The sequence below is a fragment of the Camelina sativa genome, chromosome 9 (genome assembly GCF_030686135.1).
Source record: "Camelina sativa cultivar CO46 ecotype springtype chromosome 9, ASM3068613v1".
Taxonomy (NCBI): domain Eukaryota; kingdom Viridiplantae; phylum Streptophyta; class Magnoliopsida; order Brassicales; family Brassicaceae; genus Camelina; species Camelina sativa.
In genome coordinates, this window is record NC_141888.1 from 31,621,605 (window position 1) to 31,628,113 (window position 6,509).

General features: G+C 36.4%; 1 pseudogene; it reads left to right on the forward strand.

Moving 5' to 3' along the window:
• Positions 1 to 2,841: 2,841 nt before the first annotated feature.
• Positions 2,842 to 5,364, forward strand: LOC104712211 (UDP-glycosyltransferase 76F1-like; annotated as a pseudogene).
• The last annotated feature ends 1,145 nt before the right edge of the window (positions 5,365 to 6,509 follow it).

Here is a 6,509-nt window from a genome sequence, read left to right on the forward strand (position 1 = left end):
AGATGTAAATTCTCACACCTTTCGAATTTGACTGAGTCAACTTTGAATATAATATCAACAAGTAACAATCCATAGCTTTATATAAAAATGCCGGCATAAAGAGTCTGATATTCTTGAAATATTGATGTTCTTATGAAATTTTGTTTATAAAGAGGTTTCTTTCCAGTTTAACGTCATGCGAGTGATGTTTCAAATTATTCATGTTTATAAGAAGCATGTAATGTATGGACCTATAGACTATAGTTGAGGATATAATACTAGTTGGGAGCTTCTTTTTTCTCAAGGTTATAATTGCAATTGAGGTTCTCGCCCACAACAAATATTTAATACCGTAACGTATCTAAGACGATGACGGTGTGCGTGTAGCAAAAGCCTCAATCAATTTTCGCTATTTGATGATTACCGTTTTTACGCAATCAAATGATTTTTTTTTTTTTTTTTTTTTTTCATTTTTGCGTATTTGTGTTAGAACACACGCACATATGACGATATTTGTGAAGGAAGTTATGATCTTGAGCCTATGGTCTACCTCCTACTCCTAGTCTACCTTGGAGACAAGCACAAACTATTAGTGTTTTCTTCACTGTTTATTTTATAAAAATAACTGGTATGATTAGGAATGTTATCTAAGTTTGTAGGTCACGTTTAGGTCACTGAACTTTTGGTTTCAACTTTCAAGATGGCTTGATTGCTCTTTTTGGATTTTCGGTAGAAAAAAACAAAAAAAAAATTAGTGAGAGAAGAAGATAAGGGTCAGCCACAAATATGAAAGACAAAGAAGTAAGATGTTTGGATTGGGAGATGTAAATTCTCACACCCTTTCGAGTTTGACTGAGTCAACTTATAATAGTATAATACTATAGTATCATACACAATACTAACAAAGTAACAAAGAGTCTTTCTTGAAATGTTGATGTTCTTATGACATTTTGTTTATAAAGAGGTTTCTTTCCAGTTAACGTCATGCGAATGATGTTTCAAATTATTAATGTTTATAAGAAGCGTGTATATATGTATGGACCTATAGTTAGGATAAAATACTAGTTGGGAGCTTCTTCTTTCTCAAGGTTATAATTGCAATTAAGGTTCTCGCCCACAACAAATTTTTAATACGCTGTAGTTGAGGATATAACACTAGTTGGGTGCTTTTTCTTTCTCAAGGTTATACCTGCAATTAAGGTTCTCGCCCAAACAAATTTTTAATACCGTACGTATCTAAGACGATGACGGTGTGCGTGTAGCAAAAGCCTCAATCAATTTTCGCTATTTGATGGTTACCGTTTTTACGCAACGCAATCAAATGATTTTTTTTCTTTCATTTTGCGTACTTTCTTTTGGGTCCCCTTTAGCAACCAAACGGATGGTATATATATGATTCGGTTCCATATCATGAACATTAAATATGGCATCTTGAAACTAGTATGTTACTATTGTGAAGGGATATATATCAACTGCCACTGAAGCATCAACAACATCTTCGGTTGAGGAAGTGATGTAACAAACTAAACAATAACACACTTGTGAAAAGTGACCCACAAACATGAATTGATTAAAGTCATGAAATAGATCATTTATCAAATATCATTTTTATAGCAAAGATTACTCACAAAGAAACAAAAATTACTTATTAAAAAATCTATGATCCAAGAAAACATTAACATTTTGATACTAATTTAAAGAGGTGTTATGAATGTCAAAAAGGACCCTTAGATTTTTTTTTTTTTTTTTTTTTTTTTTGTATTCTAAAACAGACTTCAATTTCTTACATTTCTCTAAACATTCCTACTAATATTTGGATCATATTCTAATCCATTATGTGAACTCTAGCTACATACAGTAGTTGGGGATGTGGAAACTGATATTATCCAGGCTAAGTGGGCCGACCAGTATAATAAATTTTCTCTGTTTAATCTGGTCCAACGAGGCTAGTTCTCGACGATAAGAAACTATAGATAAGTTAGCTAGGGTAACACTTGGTTCCACTTTGGAAGTATACACAGATCCAATACACCAAAAGATTTTGGTTTACAAAGCAAGTCCACGAATTGCCTTCAATGATAAAACGTGTCCGAAGCGTATGCGAGACACTCCATTCTGCTTCTTTTGTTTTTATTTGCTTCTTTTGTTTTTATTTGCTCCTTATGCTTTCGGGTATCTTTTTTTGGAAAAGAAGCAAAAAAATTAAAAAAACACCACACATTTATTTTGCTATTGATGGCATGACATTTTGGATTAATTAGTTGGAGATACAAATATTGTTCTTAATCGTCAATACATGTTAACATGCATTTTTTTTTAAAAATTATCATGACGGTGACTCCGCTACCACTCTTTGGCTTTCAATAGCATTACTTTGTCTAGTTACAGTATGTTTAATTCCGTTCTTGAGATAGTTACATGATGTGTAATATATACTAATATATTACCGCAATGTGATGTTGTTTAGGAAAACGTGACATTAATATTAGCGGTCGTGTTCCGTTTCTTATTCAAAAGGACAGTCACTAGCTAGCATTAATCTAATCAGAATGGAAGGGAAACTTTCATTTTCACTTGCATTAATCTAATCAGAAAGGAGCGTTAGGAAACTTCATTTAACATTTGTTTTGTATATTAATTACTCTCCAATAGTGAATTGAAAATTGTAAGACAAGGCCAAGAAACTGAAAATGTGGTGCAGTGAACACTCTCACTCTCTCAAGCCATATGCACTGCCAGTCAGCTAGCATCGTTTCATTGAGAAACAGATTTTGTTCTCTTCTCATATGCAGCTAGGACAGCTGTCACTTGTAATAGGATTATGAGCGTCATTAATATCTAATAAGACGTGCTTATGTAAGCGTCATCTTCTCCAATATCTATTCCTCTAAAATAACTCTTTTGTTTCTCCGTAACTTTGGAAAACCCACAAACACCAATAATGGAAGAGAGAAAAGGGAGGAGAATAATCATGTTCCCTCTACCGTTTCCGGGACACTTTAACCCGATGATCGAGCTTGCTGGAATATTCCACCACCGTGGCTTCTCCGTAACGATCCTCCACACTTCCTACAACTTCCCCGATCCTTCTCGCCGCCCACACTTCACTTTTCGAGCCATCCCTCACAACAAAGAAGGAGAAGAAGATGACCCTCTCTCCCAATCAGAAACTTCGAGTATGGACCTCATCGCCCTCATTCGTAGTTGAAACAAAGTTACGCCGAGCCGTTTCGTCAGTCTCTGGTGGCGGAGGTAGGAGTAGGAGAGACGGTGTGTTGTTTGGTCTCCGACGCTATATGGGGGAGGAACACGGCCGTTGTAGCGGAAGAGATAGGTGTTCGTAGAGTGGTGTTGAGAACAGGTGGTGCGGCGTCGTTTTGTGCTTTTGCCGCTTTCCCTCTCCTTCGAGATAAGGGTTACCTCCCTATACAAGGTTTAATATCTTTTTTATTTTCTTTCTTTTTTTTGTTAAAAAGTTTGAATATAAATACACTTACATTTCAATATTACTAGGCATTATCCCGCGAAAAACCGCGGGCTCAACTTTTTTTTTATGAAAAATTGTAATAATTTATTTTGTTATTATGTTATTTATAATGGTTTATGATTAAAAATTCGGTTTGCTTATATTATAATTCTTTTGTTTTTTACTTATTAATTTTTAAAATTTAAGCTGTTAAACGGAACTGTTATCTATATTAAATTAGATTTTTGATAAAAAAATTTAACCTGAAACTTTTTTTTTGATAAAATTTGTAGTTGTAGATTTTATTCGATTAGATTTTTTAAATCTTAGCTGTTAATTTTTTTAAGTACAAATTAATTTTGATTCTAATAATTTTTTTTTACTTTTCAACAATTTATTCTATTTGTTGTGTCCCCCTTTTTCGTTTATTAATTAATTATATTTATTTAATTAATTAATTAGTTAATCTTAATTAAAATTTTCTAATGATAAATAAATGTAATTTTTACATATTTTAAGGTTAGTTTCATATTTGTATTTCTCAATTAATATAATATAGTAGGATTCCAGTTATGTTATGGTTTTCACATATTTCAGAATGTGTTAATTTACTGACTGGAAAATACGGTATTTTCTAGAAAAATGTTTAATTTGGGAATATTTGATACAAACAAAACAAAATAACTGTGGATAGTTGATACTAAACGATAAATCGTTAAAGTTAATTTGAGGCTGGTAATGTTATTTTTACTACACTACTTATCACTTGTGTATAAAATAGTTAAGTACGTTAATCGATGATGGGGTTACATATTATTGGATTCTAAAGTTTGGTATCAGTTAAGGATTCCATTCCCACTAAAGCAAAAAAATTCTTAAGAGTTTGTTAGAGAAAACAAAAGATTTACTAAAGATTAATTTCTCCAGATTCTACATTAGATGAGCCAGTGACAGAGCTTCCACCTTTGAAAGTGAAGGATCTTCCGATAATAGAAACGAAAGAGCCGGAGGACCTTTACCGGGTAGTTAACGACATGGTGGAAGGAGCCAAATTATCTTCAGGAGTCATATGGAACACATTTGAAGATCTTGAAAGATTCTCACTCATGTATTGTAACAGCAAGTTACAAGTTCCGTTTTTTCCTATCGGACCATTTCACAAACATAGGGACGACCTTCCACCTAAGACAAAGAACAAGGAAGACTGTAAAACAACCGAATGGCTCAACAAGAAAGACCCACAATCTGTGGTATATGCGAGTTTTGGAAGCCTCGCAGCTATAGAAGAGAAGGAGTTTCTTGAGATTGCTTGGGGTCTAAGAAACAGCGAACGACCCTTTTTGTGGGTAGTTAGGCCGGGGTCTGTCCGAGGGAGCGAGTGGCTCGAATCATTGCCTTGTGGGTTTGTCGAGAACTTTGGAGATAAGGGAAAAATTGTGAAATGGGCGAACCAGTTAGAAGTATTGGCGCATCCTTCGGTTGGAGCATTTTGGACGCACTGTGGATGGAACTCGACACTTGAGAGCATATCTGAAGGTGTTCCAATGATATGTACGCCGTGTTTCTCGGACCAGCATGTGAACGCGAGGTACATTGTTGATGTATGGCGAGTCGGACTGGTGTTAGAGAGAAGTAAGATGGAAAGGAAGGAGATTGAGAAGGTGATAAGAAGTGTAATGATGGAGAATGGAGATGGATTGAAAGAGAGGTCTTTGGAGTTGAAAGAGAAAGCTAACATTTGCTTAAGCGAAGAGGGGTCTTCTTCCAAGTATCTAGACAAACTTGTGAGTCATGTCCTGTCTTTTGGTTCTTATGCTTTTGCAAGTTAGAACAAGTACGAGGGAGTAATGTCTTCTAAGCACTATTCACAACCTTTGGATATTTGTTTCTTAAATTATAATGTTCGTGAATTATTATAATCAATATGTTATAAAACTAGAGAGAGTTTAGGGAAATATCTTGTTCTTATTAATGATCAAACTCGAGGTTACAACATATATATAGGTTTCCAAGAGGGACAAAGTACAAAACCGACTAAGACCTAAGACATGGCCGAATGGGCCTAACATATGGCCGATGGGCCTAAGTACAATGGACCGTAAATAAGGACTAATAGAGGGCCGGTCAAGTTGAGTCCATCAAGTGTTTTACAATACTCCCCCTTGGACGAGATGACCGTGCCTATGCGAGGATGGGATCGCTGCAATGTGCTAAGGGGATGCTGCCTCATTAAAACCTTACCAGGAAAACCCATTGGGACAAAACCTTAGTGAAGGGAAAAGAGTACAGCACACATTGCTCCCCCTGTTCCAAGCATCACTCTAAGTCCTTGAGCCTCCGCATTCCAATCTGGTGCGTGAGCTTCCTGAACGTTGTAGTCGGTAATGCCTTGGTGAAGAGATCGGCTGAGTTGTCGCATGACTGAACTTGCACCACTTGAACTTCTCCGGCCTTTTGTAGTTCATGTGTGTGGAAGAACTTTGGCAGTATGTGCTTCGTCCGATCTCCCTTGATGTAACCATCTTTGAGTTGCGCGATGCAGGCTGTATTATCTTCGTAGATGACTGTTGCTTCCTTGCTGTCTTCTAAACCGCTATCCGCCCGTATATGCTGAGTCATAGACCGCAACCAAACACACTCACGGCCGGCTTCATGTATGGCTAGGATCTCCGCGTGATTTGAGGATGTGGCTACCAAAGTCTGCTTCATGGAACGCCAAGAGATCGCCGTACTGCCGTGCGTAAACACATAACCTGTTTGTGACTTACCATTGTGTGGATCGGATAGATAACCTGCATCAGCAAAACCAACTAAACCATCTTTGTTATAGTTAGTATAGTAAAGACCAAAGTTTGTCATTCCCTGAAGGTAACGCAGAACATGTTTAATACCATTCCAGTGCCTTTTGGTCGGACAAGAACTATATCTTGCTAGGAGGTTCACGGAAAAGCTGATATCTGGTCTAGTATGACTAGCCAAGAACATTAACGCTCCTATAGCACTGAGGTAAGGCACTTCAGGTCCGAGAATTTCTTCATCGGCCTTCTTAGGAGCGAATGGATCT